The sequence below is a fragment of the Myotis nattereri genome (genome assembly GCF_964212035.1).
Source record: "Myotis nattereri genome assembly, chromosome: 1".
Taxonomy (NCBI): Eukaryota; Metazoa; Chordata; class Mammalia; order Chiroptera; family Vespertilionidae; genus Myotis; species Myotis nattereri.
The window spans coordinates 156280939-156300676 of NC_138075.1; the positions used below are offsets into that span (position 1 = coordinate 156280939).

The 19738-nt window shown below is 40.2% G+C and overlaps 1 protein-coding gene across 1 annotated transcript in view; it reads right to left on the minus strand.

Moving 5' to 3' along the window:
- ITIH5 (inter-alpha-trypsin inhibitor heavy chain 5) overlaps nt 1-19738 on the minus strand; it is a gene marked incomplete at its 5' end in the record, with an annotated part of 88348 nt that overhangs the window by 42273 nt on the left and 26337 nt on the right. The window lies entirely within an intron of this gene.

Genomic DNA, 19738 nt, shown 5'->3' on the forward strand with positions numbered 1-19738 from the left:
GTGCCTCCTTTTTCATCTTTTCTTATGAGAATTTTTTAAGCACACAAAAGTGAAAGAATAGTAAAATGAACCCCATAGACCTATCACCCAACTTTAATAATTATCAACTATTTGCCAATGTTTTGTATCAATTTTTATGTATCACCTCACCATTTTTTGATAGAGTATTTTAAAGACAAATCCCAGACATCATATTTCATTCATAAATACTTCGGTGTGAATCTCTAACTGTAAGAACCTTTTTTAGCATAACCACAAGACCATTATCACAAGTAACAAAATTAATGGTCAATCCCTTATTATAGCTGAATACTCAGTCTGTATTAAAATTTTCCTGATTCTTTAGAAAATGTCTTGGAATGTTTGGCTTGTTGGAATTAGGATCAAAACAAAGTCCCAACATCACATTTGGTTTATGTTTCTTAAGTCTCTCTTAATCTATAAGTGGCACCTACCCTCACCTTTTTTCTACTACTACTAGTTAATATATGTGTTATAAAACACTGGTCATTTGTCCTACAAAGTTTCTCACATTCTGCATTTCTTGATTATTTTCTTGTCCTGTCTTTTAACTTGCAGCTCTATTTCCCTGGTTTCCAACCTTGGTTTGTACTGTAACATCTGGGGGAGCTAGAAAAAATACTGATGCCCATGTCAAGAGCTCATTTAATTGGCCTGGGACACAGCCTGGGCCTCAGAATTTTAAAATTTCCCTTGAGAGCCTAATCTATTGAGGCTCGCACCACAGCTCAATCTCCTGTATCTCTTTGTGTTCCGGTAGGTAGAGCTGAAGGCTTGGTTAGACACTGGTTCAATGCTATTTGCAAGAACACTTCATAGGTGATGTACTTACTACTTTATCACATCAGAAGGTACATAATACCAACTTGCCTACTTTTAGTGATGGTAAGATTGATGGTTTGTTCCGATATTGGCAATCTGATCACCCATAATGAAGTTCCTCATCACACTTTCACTTAACAGTATTATCAACTGCTGATAATGTTGGTCTAAACCCACTATCTCATTAGATTTGTAAAGGGGGTTTCTGATTCTATCATTACTTCCATATGGACTTCTTCCATAAAGAAAACCTTTCCCCCACCAGTTATTTGGTTGCCCTACCATACTATTTGTCCAGAAAGTTTGTGGCTCTTAAAAACAAACAAACAAACAAAAAACCACAACACAGAAAAACCCAACAAACTTTCTCAGAGCTTTCCCCACTTTCCCAAAGCTTTTCCCAGCATGAATCTTAGGCTATAAATTAGAATTTCAGAAAGGTAAACAGATGAATGTATTTTATGCGATTTAAGAAAAATTAGTTAGATGACATAAAGCAAATCCATCCCATTTTTTACCCCTGACCTTTACTTCCTGTTAGAAAACAAAGAATCATTTCACAGACTACCCACTTTTACAAATCCAAACACCACCATGTTTATATACTTAGCAACAGAAATCCAAATTTTTGAGATCTGTTTACACAATAAATAATGTGAAAATAAATTAGAGAATTCATAAACATCAGTGCATGTGGAGATGTTTTATCTAGATACTGAGTCAAAACCAGGCTTAAGACTTCTGTAAAGCATCTAACTATCTTAAAATCTATTCAAGTGAATACCATAAAGCTGACCAGGAATTTTCCATCCTTATTTAAAAAAATAAAAAAAGGAAATGAGGCATAATTTACCCATGGTAATTTGTTTTTAAGAATAAACTTCCTTCTGCTAAATTTTACTAGATATTAAAATGAAAGGAAGTTTAAACATTTCCTTCAACAGAATAGACAATTATTTTTCACCAACAAGTTAGGTATAACTGATAGGAGGGACTTATAATCTAATAGATAGAGCATCTAAATTAATCTGAAAAGTAATCATTTTTTTTTAAAATCTTAGAACACATATACTTATGTGAATAGGTGGTTAAGTTTCTCAAATATGAATAGGTGGTTAAGTTTTTCTTAAAGTTTCCTTTTCAAGGCCTATGCAAAGCAATTGAGGAGGTGACTCAGCTGTGAATCCAGCAAGCAGAACCGATAAACATGGTCAGGCCGACCCACCAGGTGTCAAACCATCATCTTATCAACATCATCTCATCACCTGATGACTAATTACAATAGCTGACATCTGCAGAGCCCAAGCCTGCACACAGCTGCATTCCTCACCCCAGCCCCTTCCTTTTTATAATCCTGTCCCCTGAATCTTGCTGGAAGACAGGATTTGATGCATGTAAGGACCCCGTCTTCTTGGTTGGCTACCCTTCTCAATAAATGCCTAATATGATTCAACCCTGCCTTTGTTATTGGACACAGCGACAGGCAGCCGGAGCCCAACCAGGGGTTTCCTGGTAACATAACCTTAACAGGAACCACAGAGCAAACTTAGTCTTCTATTATTTCTACTTATCAAGGGCAGAAATTTTGGGAATGACCAGAGAGCTAGCAAATAGGAAAGTTTATTCCTGTAGAAAGACAACTGTATGGAAGAGCACATGCTTTCAACAGATTTGCTCATCTGAAGAAGGAATTGGGAATTTCTCAATGCACATCTACAAATGCGAGCCTCCAATTCATTAGCTTGGTTGACATTACCTTAGAACCGGTAGGCAGGAAGAAGGAAAAGAGGCTGAAAAGGAAATGGTCCTTGAAATAGAAGGAAATTTGCTATTCTCCGGAGTCAATCTTTCATTTCATTGGTGATTATTGGTAAAGCACCAAGAGTGAGCAGCTTGATAATACACTACCTAAGAACTCAGGACCATGAATGAATGAGAAGGACCTGCATTTACTAGTAGTACTGGCTCTACCTCTTATTATCTATGGAACTTTGGGCAAGTTACTGAGCCTGGGGTATCTCAGCTATAAAATGGATTAACTCACACTATTGAAAAGATTAAGTGATGTAAAGTATTTAGTGTTATTCTGATTCATGGTAAGCAGTCATGTTAGCTAATATTATTATGAACCTAAAATATCTAAAAATAGGAGAAGAGCCAGGGAATTAAATGTAAGACAATACAACATGTCAAACTTGGGATACTACAGGCAACAAAAAGAAAAGAACTACTGCTATTTACAAAATAGTTGAATTTCACAATCATTTAGAGTAAAATGTAACATAAAAAGAGTGCATATTCTCCATTTTACCATTTACATAAAACTTAAGAGCAGCACAACTTATACATGGCAATTGGAATAGAATAGTGTTAGCTTTGCAGGGGGTGAGGACTGACGTGGAAAGAGTATAAGGAAGCCTTTGGGGTGGTGGAAATACTCTATGTCTTGATTTGGAAGAAGTTATACAGGTATATACATATGTAAAAATTACTCAAGGTGTACACAGAATATGTATATACTTTATTCTATGTATACCACAACTTTTTAAAAAGTTAGTCATTGGGAGTTGTATAACAGAACAGGTTAGGTATTTTCAGAGTAATTCCAGCTGGCAGAACCCAGAAGCACTTTTGTGCAGTATCAGTAAAAGCTCTAAGTAAGATGTCCTGTTGGCAGAGGTCACTATCCCAACTCATCTGTTTAGAAGTATTCGGAGCCAACCCTGGGTGACTCAGTCGCCTGTAGGGATGGTGCCAAGCAGTTCTAACTATGTGGTCTTGGACCAGCAGCATCAGTGTCACCTGGGAACTTGCTGGAAACACAAATTCTTGGGCCCACCTAGAAATTCTGAATCCAAAACTCTGGAGGTGGGACCCAGAAAGATGTATTTTAGCAGCTGATTCTGGTTCCTGCACAGAAACATGGTCACGTGCTTTTGATGTATGTAATTGTGTGGCACTGACATTGTACATTTCTGCAATTAGATTTGACTCTTTATATTGTCAGCATGTACCTACTTTTCTTGTTTCAAATCTCTCTCATTGGTATGCTCTTTACAACCACCCTGAATTAATACCATTCATGGTTGAATAAAAGCATTGAGTATTAAAACATATAATTTCTCTCTTCATAATTCATTTGACTAGGCTCTTTGATATAAGCCATGAAAAAAGAGAGTGTATTATTATTTTGGTTTCCTATTGACCTCTGATGTTTGCTAGTTCATGATGAAAATTCATGAGATTCCTCTAAATGGGCTCATTTTATATGCCCAAATTGTGGGTTGATTCACAGTTCGGTCACTCACCGAGAGGTTTAGCTTCTGAAGCTGATTTCCACCCATTAAGTACCAGTCAATGTGACCAGTGAACTTTCCACTCCCTATCCCCCTCCAACAAAAGTTACCTGGAAAATATTCCAGAGTAATCTCTCTAGAAAAAAAGAATCCTCTTATTAGAAGAGGAAATAAATCTTTTAACCAATGAGGTTAATGACCAAAATCTCAAAGCAGAATAAGACTATTCAGCTTTTCCTTACTGCGAATTGGACTCATGCTGTTGCCCCCCACAAAATAGTTCATAGGCACAATGAGTCTTATCAGGCCCTCAGCAGTCACGGGATATGTTCTGAAGATAATGAAGGGTGCGAGGTTGGGAACAGATCAAAAGAGTGAGAATCTGGCTACTTCGCTAATAACAACCCACATCTTTTCTTCCTGTTGGTTCTCTCTCCTTCACGCCACTTGGTTAGGGTCAGGAGTGTAGCACGTGCTCTGAATTGAAGGAGGCTGTCTTCTAACGTCATCTTCCTGTTTTAATCCAGGCGTCGGTCTTGTGCAAGACGACCTCCAGTGGCATGCAACTGCCCCTGGTGTGTCCTCAGTGAGATGCACTAACGGCTTTTTCTCCACATATTCTTCCCTGCTTCTCAGGTCATCAGCATCCCCATGATGCTCTCTTCCTGTCTGAAGCCCCATATTTTTGAATAAGAAATAGGTCTTATTTTAGAAGCCACATAATACTGAAGAAAGTACACTCTAGACCAGGGCTGGGCAAACTTTTTGACTCGAGGGCCACAATGGGTTCTTAAACTGGACCGGAGGGCCGGAACAAAAGCATGGATGGAGTGTTTGTGTGAACTAATATAAATTCAAAGTAAACATCATTACGTAAAAGGGTACGGTCTTTTTTTTTTTTAGTTTTATTCATTTCAAACGGGCCGGATCCAGCCAGCGGGCCGTAGTTTGCCCACGGCTGCTCTAGAGTGTGACAGACTCAAAATGACTGACTTAATATCTCTAAGCCTCAGTTCCACAACTGTCAAATTGGAGTAAACCATGTCATAGAATCACTGTCAGAACTGTGAGATCACATATATAAGGAACTGAGCTTAGCACATGGCGCACGGTAGGTGCTGACCACATACTAGCCTCCAGGCTCTTCCCCCTCAGGAGCAGCTTCTTGTTTTCTCTGTCTAGGTTGAAAGGTAGTGAATGAGTTTAAAATATTCTTTGATTACATACAATTTACATTTTGCCATAACAAGCTTCGTTACACCCCTGAGAGCTTAGTAAAAACAAATAATCATTACTTGGAGGGGGAAAAAGTCACATCATAATAAACATTCATAACAGGCATTTAAGAATGTTTATGTAGAGAACAATCCTTATAAAATATAATGCAGTTAGAAGCTTCCTGAAATTAAATGCAGAACAAGCATATACATGTTTATTTTTCCTGGAGAGAGAATCCATAGCTTTCACCAGATTCTCTAAGAAGTCAACACAAGGTTAAGAAGCTTGTGTACAACTGTTATTAAACATTCCTCCTGTCGATTCTATCTTTTAATGACAAAGCACTTCATACATTTTGTGTAAATGAAGAGAACAAAAATGCATGTCCTTAGCTTTGTCTTGGAATATGGATTTTATTCACAAGTAAACATTCTCTTCCTAGACAACCACATGGGGATAAAAGGAAGCCAACTGCTGTGTAACATGTCTAAAGGTGACAGTATTTAGGAGCAAAGAACCACACACAAGGACGTCAGCTGGAAGCTACGCCCCTTTGGGTCAACTGACAGAGGGATTTCCTGGCCTCTGTTTCCTGTGGGCCTTGGGGTTGCCTACAGTTGGAGAAAAGCAGCTAACACCTGGATATTTTACAAAAGGATTTCCAAACAAACACTGCCTGCTCATTTCCCCTTGGAAAAGAGGCTAAATTATCTATGGGCTCCAGGGGGCCATATTTATTATATTTATTTCTTAAATATAAGGCTGTCAAAAATACTGTGAATAATTGGGCAACTACCCTTTGATGGTAGCAATAAAGACACGATTCAAGCAAATCAACAAAGTATTTTAAAAAAGTAATGGGCATGGTGATTATAGTTAACAATACTGTATTGCATATTTGAAAGTTGCTAAGAAAGTAATATTAAAAGTTCTCATCGTCCCTAGCTGGTTTGGCTCAGTGGATAGAGTGTCAGCCTGCAGACTGAAGGGTCCCAGGTTCAATTCTGGTCAAGGCACATGCCTGGGTTGTGGGCTCAATCCCCAGTAGGAGGTGTGCAGGAGGCAGCCAATCAATGATCTCTCTCATCATTGATGTTTCTATCTCTCCTTCTCCCTTCCTCTCTGAAATCAATAAAAATATATATTTTAAGAAGTTCTCATCACAAGAAAATAAAATTCTGTAACAATGTGTGGTAATGGATTTTTTTTAAATCATTAAATACATTTAATCAGCAATGAAAAATGTTCTCACAACCAAAGCATGAAGACCAGAATGTAATTGCCTTCTCTTATATAATCATCCAGAGAATAGAAAGAGGGATACTCTCCAATAAATTCTAAGGACCCAAATCTAAAAAAGCAACCTTGCTCATGAACATATATGTAGATACTCTGAGCACAGTATTAGCAAACTCAGCAGAATATTAAAAAGGTCATTCATCATGACCTTTTGGAGGTTATTCTAATAATACAATGATGTTTTAATACTAGAAAATTAACTCAACAAATCACTTAAGAAACTAAAGAAGAAAAAGCATATGATAATTTCAGTAGGAACAATACAAAGCATTTGGTAACATTCATAACTATTCATGCTAAAACCCTTAGCAAATTAGATGTAGACGAGAACTTCTCAGGTCTCTTCTGGGTGACCCAGTTTGCCCTCCATAGAGAAGAAGCCTCCAGCCCCCTGCCAGCTAAGAAGCTGTGGTTACTGGATAAACAAACTTTCCACTTCTTGGCAGTAGCCCCATATGTAAGTTCACTTGTTGAGATGTCTGGTGCCAAAATTCTTGAGACTTTAGGGACTTCTGCAATGCAAATTGGTTTACTTCTTACCTTGCTCTGTCTCTAGCCTAGTCTTTATTTTTGGGTTTGCTCAGTCAAATATGTGGTGATGGATCTTAACTAGACTTATAGTGGTAACCATTTTGCAATCTATACAAATATCAAGTAATTATGCTGTACACCTGAAACTAATATAATGTTATATGTCCTTATACCTCAATTAAAATAAAATACTAGCTAGGTTTCAGGAAAAAGAAAATGATAAAGTTGAGACACTGAAGATGAGAAAGAATTTGGTTAAATACCTTTATAAGTCCTTTATTATATACACTAGAGGCCTGGTGCATGAAATTTGTGCACTGGGGGGTATCCCTCAGCCCAGCCTGCACACTCTCCAATCTGGGACCCCTAAGGGGATGTACAACTGCCAGTTTAGGCCCGATCACCTGCCTGCCTGCCTGATTGCCTTTAACGGCTTTCTGCCTGCCAGCCTGATCACCCCCTAACCACTCCCCTGCCAGCCCGATTGTCCCCAATTGCCCTCCCCTGCAGGCCTGGTCACCCCCAACTGCCCTCACTCCCCTGCAGGCCCAGTTGTCCCCAACTTCCCTCCCCTGCAGGCCTGGTCGCCCCTAACTGCCCTCCCCTGCTGGCCTGATTGCCCACAACTGCCCTTCCCTGCCAGCCATCTTGTGGTAGCCATCTTGTGTCCACACTGGGGAAGCCATTTTGTGTGAGGGTGTGATAGTCAATTTGCATAATACCTCTTTATTATATAGGATAGTTTTCTTATTGGAAGGGGTGTTTCTCCCCTATCCTGATATTTGGTATCTTACATCCTTTAGGAAAATAGCATTGTATAGATATAGCAGCAGCATATAGCATTGAATAATAATGTAAATTTATAGCTGAAAGAGTTCAAATTCAATTTTATCACTTTATAGTTAAGTGGTGTTTGCCCAGCTTTCTTAGAAAATTAGTTTTCTTTACTACTTATACAATGCTCTTTTTCCCTAAAATAATACATCACTGAGTCTGTTTTCCCTATTTGATTAACTTCCTCAGAGAACTATGCCTGAAAACAAACAAACAAACAAAAAATGCAACTACTTCACACATTCTAAAAGCAGTTAACCCCTAAAAACACCCATTCTCCCTGCCCAATATCATTCTGTGTCCGTCAAAGACCTCAAATACTTGACACTGCTGTTTTGCGTACATGAAACCGAACTGAATGGAGGTCCACCAAGAGCAGTGCTAGAGCAGCAAAGGAGTATAAGACTGAGATGTTTCTGTTAAATTCCTCTACATTGTCCTTGTGCATGTAGGCAAAACATGGCCCAATAATTTAGAAAACCTGGGTGTCATTTTATAGATTCAACCTTACAGAGGAATTTCTTTTTATTATTCAAAATTACTGATTCTGCATGCCCATTAGGATGGCTACTATTAAAAAAAAACACATGAGCTATCTGGTGTAGCTCAGTGGGTAGAGCATTGGCCTACAGACTGAAGAGTCTCAGATTCGATTCCAGTCAAGGGCATGTACCTCAGTTGCAGGCTCCTTCCTGGCCCGGGCCCTGGTCAGAGCACATACCGGAGGCAACCAATCAATGTATTCCTCTCACATTGATATTTCCCTGTCTTTCCCTCTCTCTTCCACTGTCTCTAAAAAAAAAAAAAATCAATGGAAAGCCCTAACTGGTTTGGCTCAGTGGATAGAGTGTCAGCCTGCAGACTGAAGGGTCCCAGGTTTGATTCCGGTCAAGGGCATGTACCTTGGTTGCAGGCACATCCCCAGTGGGGGGAGTGTGCAGGAGGCAGCTGATCGATGTTTCTAACTCTATCCCTCTCCCTTCCTCTCTGTAAAAAATCAATAAAATATATATTTTTAAAAAATCAATGGAAAAATATCCTCAGGTGAGAATTAAAAACACACACACATGGAAATAAAAAGTGGTTGGCGAGGATATGGAAAAATTAGAAACCTTGTGCACTGTTGCAAATGTAAAATGTTATAGCAATATGGAAAACAATATAGCAATTCCTCAAAAAAGTAAAAATACAATTATCATGTGATCCACCAATTCCACTTTTTGGTCATATACCAAATAAAATTAAAATTTCAAAAATCCTGTGAACACCCTGTTCATAGTAGCACTATTTACAATAGTCAAGAAGTGGAAGCAACCCAGATGTCCTTCAACAGAGAAGTGGATGAACAAAATTAGGTCCGTACATACCATGGAATGTTATTCAGCCATGAAAAGGAAGAAAATTCTGTCATAAACCTTGAGGAAATTGTGCTAAGTGAAATAAGCCATTCACAAAAAAACAAACACTATGTAACTCTACTTATATGAAGTACAGCATGGGGAAATATAGTCAATAATACTGTAATAACTATGTGTGGCGCCCATTGGGTACTGGAAATACCAAGAGGAACACTTTGTAAAGTATATGGTTGATTACCACTATGCTGTACACCTGAAACTAATACAAAATAATATTGAATATAAACTGCAATTTAATTTTTTAAATAAAAATATTTTTAAAAGAAATTTAATGTTGCCCTGACTGGTTTGGCTCAGTGGATAGAGTATCAGCCTGCGGACTGAAGGGTCCTGGGTTCGATTCCAGTCAAGGGCATGTACCTTGGTTGCAGGCACATCCCCAGTGTGGGGGTGTGCAGGAGGCAGCTGGTCGATGTTTCTCTCTCATCAATGTTTCTAACTCTCTATCCCTCTCCCTTCCTCTCTGTAAAAAATCAATAAAATATATTTTTTTAAAGAAATTTAATGTTATGTGTTTTATACCACAATTTAAAACTTTTTTAATTTTTAAAATTGCCAACTCTAAGTTTTTCAAGAACAGTGAGAACATCTTGATATTTTTAGGTTTCAAGCATCTAGCACAGCGCCACGAACATGGTGAGAATTCAAGGCAAGCTTGTTGAACATGTAACATGGGGATGACTTAACACACTGGCATGTAGTTGGGCGAGTGAATAGAAGAGCTCTTGAAGGGATCATCTTGAAATTGTTTTGGTGAATGTGGTAGATGCTCTAAGTAACTCATGTCACATGCCCTGGACCCACCTCTGGTTCCAGCCACAGCTATGGTGGACAGTGCCATATGCCCAGACAACATCCCACCTCACACGTCAAACTAAGACAGCAACAAAAAGAGGTCTTCCATAGAAGAGTAGGTTGCGCACCAATGTCAAGTTAAAGGGAGAAGGACAACCCCCTGGGTCTCTCTGAGCCGTTCTGCTTATAGCTGGCCCTGCCTGAACTACAGCCAATGTCAGAACAAAGAAGATGAAATGTGTTCTCATGTCAGTATTAAAAACCAAACAAAACAAAACCATCTATGGAGCCAAATGATTCATACCTGAATAATTTCTGCACTGAACAATGCTGGAAACCCTCACATAACAACCAGATTGTTTTCTGGCAAAGGTACAGAGGCCAAACAGGGCCATGCCCTTTCAGCTGCAGGGTGGACACTGGATCCGGGGGAAAACACAGAGCAACAGGGAATTGGAACTGGGGTGACAATTAGTCATAATTCAGCCCTTTAATAGGGCAAAGATGCCAGATTTAGCAAATAAAAAGACAGGATGCCCAGTGAAATTTGAATTTCAGATAAACAGTGACTGACTTTATTTTTTTATTAAGTATAAATATGTCACAGATACTTGCATGGGACACATTGTTTATGTGAACTTCAAATTTAACTGAGCATCCTATTGAGTTTATCCAGCAATCCTGACAAAGAAGATGAGCTCTAGATTTTTGTGATCAGTCTTCTGGAACCAAATTCTGCCTTCTAATCCCTCCACAGCAAATTATGATCTACACCAAGATCTGGCAACATTAACCAACTTAAACTAGGAAAGAGTCGAAAACCTACCAGCCTTTCCTTTGCCAACATCTATTATTTCTAAGTTCATTTTATAGATACTTAGTGAGCACCCATTATATGGCATGCACCATTCTAGGTGCCTAGAATACAATCCTAAAAGACCTTCGCAACAAAAGAAAGAGTCAGGAGATTAACCAGCCAAACAAAGAAAACATAAGATTTTAAAACAGATTCCATTTGACCCCTTCTTGGTCATCTACTGAAATATAAGACATTTTGTTAGTCTCCAGTCAGAGGAAACTTGATCTTGCAGGACCTGTGGCTGGTCATCAAACTATTCCCAAGGACAGCTGCAGTGTCACCAACCTCATCTTAAAATAAGAGGTAATGAAACTGTATTTCAAGTGGTTATTTTACAATTAAGCTTCCTCAGACTTTAGGATCATCTTAAAGCCCACATTTTATAGGAAGCTTACATAGGAGTGATATGACTAAAAAGCAAGCCCTAGGCTGAGTTCCACCTAGTCCTATTATTTGCCCTCCTAGGCTTGTAAAGGAACACATAACTGCTGAAGAGCACAGCAAACATTACTTCTAGGGCACTTGAACAAGTGGGAGTCTAACAACCTAAAATATAAGGTTACTCATTGTATGTTTTTGAGGTACAATTCACATCACATAAAATTAGAAAGTGTACAATTCAGTGGCATTTAGTGCATTCATGATGTCGTGCAATCACCACCACTATCCAGTTCTAGAACATATTCATCACCCTCAAAGAACACTCAGTAACCATTAAGCAGTCATTCCCCATTGCTTTCTCCCCAGGCCCAGGCCATCGCCAATCTGCTCTCCATCCCTATGGATTCATCCATTGTGGACTTTTCATTGCTTTGTATGGATGACTAATATTCCATTGTATGGATATACTACAATTTGTTTATCCATTCATCTACTGATGGACATTTGGACTGCTTGTCCCTTCTGGCTATTGTAAATAGTGTTACTATGACCATTCATATTTGAGTACCTGTTTTTAATTCTTTTGCGTATATACTAAGAAAAATTGCTAGGTCATATGCTAAATCTATGTTTAACTTTTTGAAGAACCATCAAACTGTTTTCCATTGTGGCTACACCATTTCGCATTACCACCAGTAATGTACAAGAGTCCCAGTTTCTCCACATTTTTGTTAAAACTTAATTTCCCTTTGTTTCTTTTTTTACTACTTAGCCATCCTAGTGAGTGTGAAGTGGTATTTCATTGTGCTTTTGATTTGCATTTTCCTAATGACTAATGGTCTTGAATATCTTTTCATATGCTTGTTAGCCATTTGTATATCTATTTTGGAGAAATGTCTATTCATTTCCTTTGCCCATATTTTAATTGGGTTGTTTATATTTTTTGTGTTTGAGTTGCAAAGATTTTTTATATATCCTGGACACTAGACTTTTATCAGATATACAATTTGCAAATTTTTCTACATTCTATAGGTTGTCTTTTTAGAATATTTTAAAATTAAAAGCCTAGTTGATACTCTTTGTCTTCTGTGTTCTTGAGTGTAGAGCATCCCTCAATAATTAACCAGACAATGATGAAACAAGAAGACAGTTGAAAGTTTCCTCATTCCTGAAACTAAAGTGTCCTTTTAATGTCAAATTAGGGTAACATCATATGGGTCTGCCAGTTTTGATAGAGATGAAGAGTTGAGATTTCTTAGGAATTCAGCTGGGAGGCTTGGAAACAAAGTCAGTGTACCAAGAAAAGTCTCGGGAAACAAAGGGGTAGGAACTAACACCAAATAACTCCTGAAAACAAGAATTCAGACTGTGGAAAAGCCAGGATGAACGCAAACACTAAGCTAGGCTTTGGGAGATAAGAGCATCTTCACCACAGGCAGTGGGGGGAAGACCAGAATAACAATTCCCACAGGTTCAGGAAGCTGTGGTGGAAACTGTGGAAAGTAGAGAAGCTCTCTGACATAAAAATACACCAAATAATCATGTTTGTCTTTTCCAAGAGAGGATGGGATACCTAGTTTAATAAGCTTGAGACTGTGTTAGAAAGATTGCACTAGTCCCATTGGGATAGCTTTTTGGAACTTTTCCATCTCAGGTTTCTATGTTGAGCAGAAGTTGCATATGGAACAAAATTACTTCCCAACAACTGTCTGAGTAATTCTATGTTGGTCAGTATCCAATAGTAAAAACCTGTTGGTAGAAAAGAGGAGTGATACACATTTTAAGAAGGATCAAAAGTCAGAGTGTTCTGATGACTCCTGAAACTAAAGAAATAACCTTCTTTAGTTTAAAAGCTGCTTCTGTAGGTCAAGATCCTGACATAGTTTATGTCCCTAAATTCTGCTGGGAAGTCCAAGTTAGGGTTTCCAACATTTACTGAGCATTAGAATACCTGGGGGCTTTTAAAAATAGAGCTACCTGAAATCTTTAGAGTTAGAAAGTAGATTAATGGTTTCCTGGGGCTGGGTGGGAACAGGGAGTAACTGAGAATAGATGACAAGGATCTTTGTGGGTGATAGAAATGTTCTAAAGTTGGATTGGTTGTTCTAAAGTGGTGATGGTTGCACAACTCTACAAGTGAACTAAAAATCAATAAATTGGACACCTAAAATGAGTACATTTTAAGCTATGTAAAACTGAACCTCAATAAAACTGCTTTAAAAAAGCAAAAAATATGAAGAATATTTTTATTCTTTATTCTGGTTAGAGGTAGAAAAAAATATTCAGCATTACTTTAGCTTTACAAGTAAATTAACATGTTAAAATCACTCATATAGTTTTTTTAAAGCAATTTAAAATATTTATATTTAAAGTATTTAAAAAATATTTTTATTGATTTCAGAGAGGGAGAGAGAGATAGAAACATCAATGATGAGAGAGAATCACTGATCGGCTGCCTCCTGCACGCCCCCTACTGGGGATTGAGCCTTTGACTAGAACTGAACCTGGGTCCCGCATGTTGATGCTCTATCCACTGAGCCAAACCAGCTAGGGCCTCATATAACTTCTGTATATAAATTCTTAGTTTCTCATATAAATTCATAGACTATCACACCCAAAAATACAGCTACCTAGGCCTCACCCTAACAAATTCTAATTCAAGTGTTTAACGTAGGAACCAGTCATCTGCATTCCTTTCTTTTTATAATTTCTCTGGGTGACTATAAAAGTATAGCCAAGTTTGAGAATCACTGAGGTAAAGCAAAAGGAAATAAAACAGTCAAGGTACCTTATTTCTTTATTTACATCATTTTATTTGAATCGTATCTCTTAGGGATTTCATCACAAATGAAAATTTTCTGTCAAAAAATATTTGTAATCATGGGGGCCATGGAACAATAGTTAGTTTGATATTTTAACATAGAGAGTGAAATAACTAGCCTTGAACCAGTCACACAGATGGAATATCTGTACTGGAGTATGCCTTCGGATGATAACACAGCCCACGTATGTTCTAGGAATGACTGAATTTCAAATACTCTTTCCATCAAGCCCATAAATCATCAAAATATTTTAGGAGAGAGGAACAGGGGGTAAGGGGATAGGAGGGGGAATCTTGCTTTTCACTGTACTAGCTTGTCATCTTTTAGATTCTGAACCATGAGTTACACTTTTTGGCGTCCAAATTACACCTCACAGAATTAGCTTATAGATTGAGAAGGAGCCCATTCATTGACGATAGAGTAGCCATGGGCCCAATCCTGATACACCAGGAAAGTAAACTGAGGCAAAGATAGGTGATATTGCTTTTAGCCTTTTATTGCATTTTTATATAATTAGGGAGAGACTGGGAATTTGAACTCACACCCTCAGTATTTTACAAAAACTCCCCAAGAGGGTAGTTATAAAGGTTGAATGAGATAATGATATATGCAAAGTGCTGAGTCTAGCTTCTAGCACATAGCAATCCTTATCTATAATTGCTTCCCTAAAGGTGAAAATGGGTCCAGTGGTCTGAGATTTGCTTAGAGAAATTCCAGAAGATTGACTTCTGAACACAACCAGCTCCATCTGAGGAATGTACTGGCTTGGATCCACATTCATGCAATGACAGCTCATGTTGGTGCAAGGCCAAACCTAGTTTGATCTCTACCCTGGATTTCTTTTGGAAACACGCAAGTGTCCAGACAAAATCACAACATCTGTGCCTCTCCTGCTGAGGCTACCATTTTGCAGAAATAATAACAGCTGAGCTCTGAAAGATGGGAATGAGGAGCAAAAAGGCAACCCATCCTCTGCACCTGGCCCGGGTAAATGCCTGTGAAACCTCCATGCTCCGGAGGGAAAGTATTTGCTCTGCTACAAAGTGCCAGGAAAACAATTTTCTTAAAAATAAACAGGTCCCAAGAGATCAATGGTCTGGAAAAATTCCTCTGAGATTCTCTCAGGCCCTGAGTGTAAACAGTAAGCAACTTTTCAGGCCAACAATTGTGATTCATACCCTCCAAACATAACGCACACACCACACTTGCATACATCTCTGATGAGTCACAGTGGTTCTGAAAAGTAGACAAAACACACATACTTCTCATCACTGTAGCAGGACCCTAAGAATCCCCAACTGGGGGCCTGGACACAGAGCTATTGAGTCCTGGGCACTCACCCCAGACACACAGCACAGTTGCTCTGCCCTCTCGGAGCCTACAAACTCTCAAAGAATTGAAACATAGCTCCTTCACACAGTTGTACATGAAAAAAATCCCTGTAAATTATGATTAGGATGCAATGAAATTTAAGAACATTCTTTGTTACTACGAGATAGATAGATAGATAGGTAGATAGATAGATAGATAGATGATAGATAGATAGATAGATAGATAGATAGATAGATAGATAGATAGACAGATAGATGATAGATAGATTTGCTTTTATTCTCTAATTTGCAGGTACTTATTTAGCTCTCTACTCTCTAAAAGGTATTTTAAGGAGATAAAATCTAATCAGACAAAGACCTGCCTTCAAAATCACACTTATGAGCTAATAAAAATGGTAAGATTTGCAAAGAAAATAAGTAAATATAAAATAACTAGAGGCCCGGTGCACAAAAATTTGGGCACTCGGGGGGAAGAGGGGGTCCCTCAGCCCGGCCTGTGCACTCTCGCAGTCTGGGACTCCTCGGGAGATAACGACCTGCTGCTGTATTAGGCCTGCTGCCAGGTGGCAGAGGGCAGGCCCAATCCCTAGGTGCAGCCCCTGGTCGGGCTCAGAGCAGGGCCGATTGGGGAGTTGGGGTGCCGCCCCTGTCATGCACAGATTTCGATGCCACCCTCAGTCACGCTCAGGGTAGGGCTGATTGGGGGGTTGGGGCACCGCCCCCTGTCACACTCAAGGCAGGGTCAATGGGGAGGTTGCGGTGCCACCCCCTGTCACACACAGAGCAGGGCCAATCAGGGGGTTGGGGCACTGCCCCCTGTCACTCACAGAGCAGGGCCCATCAGGGGGTTGGGGAGCTCTCCACTGTCACTCACAGAGTAGGGCTGATAGGGGAGTTGGGGCACCACCCCCTGTCACACACAGAGCTGGGCGGATCAGGGGGTTGGGGTGCCGCACCCTGTCACACTCAGGGCAGGGCCGATGGGGAGGTTATGGCTCTACCTCGTCACACACAGAGCAGGGCCCATAGGGGGGTGGGGGGGTTGGGGCGCCGCAACCTGTCACACACAGAGCAGGGCCGATTAGGGGGTTGGGGCACTGCAGCCTGTCACACACAGAGCCGCAGGGCGATCAGGGGGTTTGGGCGCTGCCCCCTGTCACACTGATCCCAGTGCCGGGAGGCCTCTCGGCTCCACTGATCCCGGTGCTGGGAGGCATATTACCCTTTTACTATATAGGATAGAGGCCTGGTGCACAGGTGGGGCCGGCTGGTTTGCCCTGAAGGGTGTCCTGGATCAGGGTGGGGGTCCCCACTGGGGTGCCTGGCCAGCCTGGATGAGGGGATGATGGCTGTTTGCAGCTGGTCACACACCCTTCAGGGTGGGGGTCCCCACTGGGGTGCCTGGCCAGTCTGGGTGAGGGGCTGAGGGCTGTTTTCAGGCTGGTGGGTGACTGAAGCTCCCAACTGCTCCTTTTTTTCTTTTTATTCTGGGCCAGCTTTAGCTTTGAGGCTTGGCTCCAGCTCTTAGGCCTCCACTGCTGAAAGCAGTTTTCTGGTCTTTGTTTACCTTCTGTATTTGAAACAATGTTGCGATCCTGCTGGCTGAAGCCCTGCGGACTAAAGCAGGTTTCTAGGGTTTTGTTTAGCTTCTATATTTGTTACATAGTTGCTTAGAGTTGCAGCTCAGAGGCCTGCAGCGGCAGGCAGGGAACGTTGGAGTCCTCCATCACTGAAGCAAGCAAGCCTCATGTTAGTTTCAAGCTGCCTGGCTGCCAGCCGCCATCTTGGCTGGCAGTTAATTTGCATATTTCCCTGATTAGCCAATGGGAAGGGTAGCAGTTGTACGCTAATTACCATGTTTCTCTTTTATTAGATAGGATGGTAATGACAATTATTAACCTCTTACTCTGGGCCAGGCACTTCACCCACACTAACAATTCCAATGACCCTATGAGAGAGTTATCACCCCTGATCTGCAGATGTGCAAGCTGAGTCTTACAGGTTCAGGTAATTTTTTTCAAGGTTATAGTTAATAACAACTAGAATCCACTAACCATACACATGGCCGCCTATATGGCATAAGAATAGTGTATTGTATCTGATTCCATTTCTGAATGTCAGACACCTTGACAATATTTTAATATTTCATTTAGATCTGAATTGAGAGAGTCAAATTCAATGTCAACATATAACAAAAGACCTGAGTCCCCTACAGACCAGAACACATTCCAGTGTTTGAGAGTAAACTACTTCTCATGTGGAGAAGTAGTTTCCAGATTATTTTGCATTATGTTAAATTTAGTCCACTTATCAAGTCATTTGCCCAGCCTCCTTCCAATTTCATCCCTAAATATTCTTACACAGGAAGACTTCTTGAGCCACTTTCCTTGCAATCAAAGGGATTGAATTAAGATTCTGCATATTCACTTATCACTTAGCATTTCTCTGATCTCAATGCCACAATGATCTTGTCATTCTGACTCTGGTGCAATTTTTTAAAAAGATTTTTTATTGAGCCCTAGCAGGTTTGGCTCAGTGGACAGAGCATTGTCCTGCAGACTGAAGGGTCCCAGGTCCGATTCTGGTGAAGGCCATGTACTTTGGTTGTGGGCTCAATCCCCAGTAGGGGGAGGGCAGGAGGCAGATGATCAATGATTCTTTCTCATCATTGACATTTCTTTTCTTTCTTTCTTTTTTTTTCTTTTCTTTTTTGTTAATACTCATCTGAGGATATTTTTTGCATTAATTTTTAAGGAGAGTAGAAGAGAGAGGGAAAGACAGAGAGAAACATCGATGTGAAAGAAACACATCGATTGGTTGCCTCCTGCACACGCCCTGACCAGGGCCCGGGCTGGGGAGGAGACTGCAACCAAGGCACCCTTGACTGGAATCAAACCCTGGACCCTTTGGTCCGCAAGCCAAAGCTCTATCCACTGTGCTAAACCAACTAGTGCCTCATCATTTATGTTTCTATCTCTCCCTCTCTTTTCCTCTCTGAAATCAATAAAAATATTTTTTTAAAAAAATATTTTGTATTAAATCTGAGAGAGAGAGAGAAGAGAGAGAAACATTGATGTGAGAGCAAAACATTAATCAGCTGCACACCGCCTATTGGAGATTGAGCCCAAAACCAGGGCATGTGCACGGACTGGGAATCAAACCAGCAACCTTTTCAGTGCATGGGACAACACCCAACCAACTGAGCCACTCTGTCCAGGGCTCTGGTGCAATTTTTGGACCCATCTGTCCAAGCCTTACTAGTATCCTATCTAACAATAGACAAACATGGTAATTGACCATACCTTCACTACACCTCCCATTGGCTAATCAGCACAATATGCAAATTAACCACCAACAAAGATGGCAGTTAATTTGCATACGTAGTCCCCAAGCGGTGGAGTGAAGCCTGACCACCTGGGGCTGGCGGAGCAGCGAGGCCTGACATCTCTGGGGCTGGCGGAGCAGCGAGGCCTGACGTCTCCGGGGCCGGCGGAGCAGCGAGGCCTCACAGACCCGGGGCCAGCGGAGCAGCAAAGCCGGATGTTTCCGGGGCTGGCTCTAGCCAGAACTCAACCAAAGCGAAGGCCTGGGCCCCAGGTGCCGGAGGCAAACCGGTGCCAGCAGCCAGGGGAAAGGAAGGCCTATTGCACAAATCTCTTTGTGCAACAGGCCTCTAGTTATAGAATAAAATACAAGTGATTATTTAATATAAATTATTAGTTTTAAAACAAATTTCTAGAAAATGACCCTATAATCCCTCACCCCTAGTATAAAATGATTTTTTATATAACTTCTTAGTCTTTTGTTGTCATATTTGTATTTAACAAAGTTATCATATTTAACATTACAGTGTATCTACAATTGTGTCTTTTCTTCCCTGTAACATGCTGAATCATGTTTACAACCATATTTTACTTATTATGCCTGTATGGTTGAATATTCAGGATGATAGAATGTTTTTGCTACTACAAATTATCAAACAGGTTCATACATAAGACATTACCAATATTTTAGGTGTTTCATCTAGGTTAAGTTCCCAGAAGTGAGATTACTGTGTCAAATAATTTAAACATTTTTAAATCTCTTAATAAATGCTGGCTTAAAAAATAAA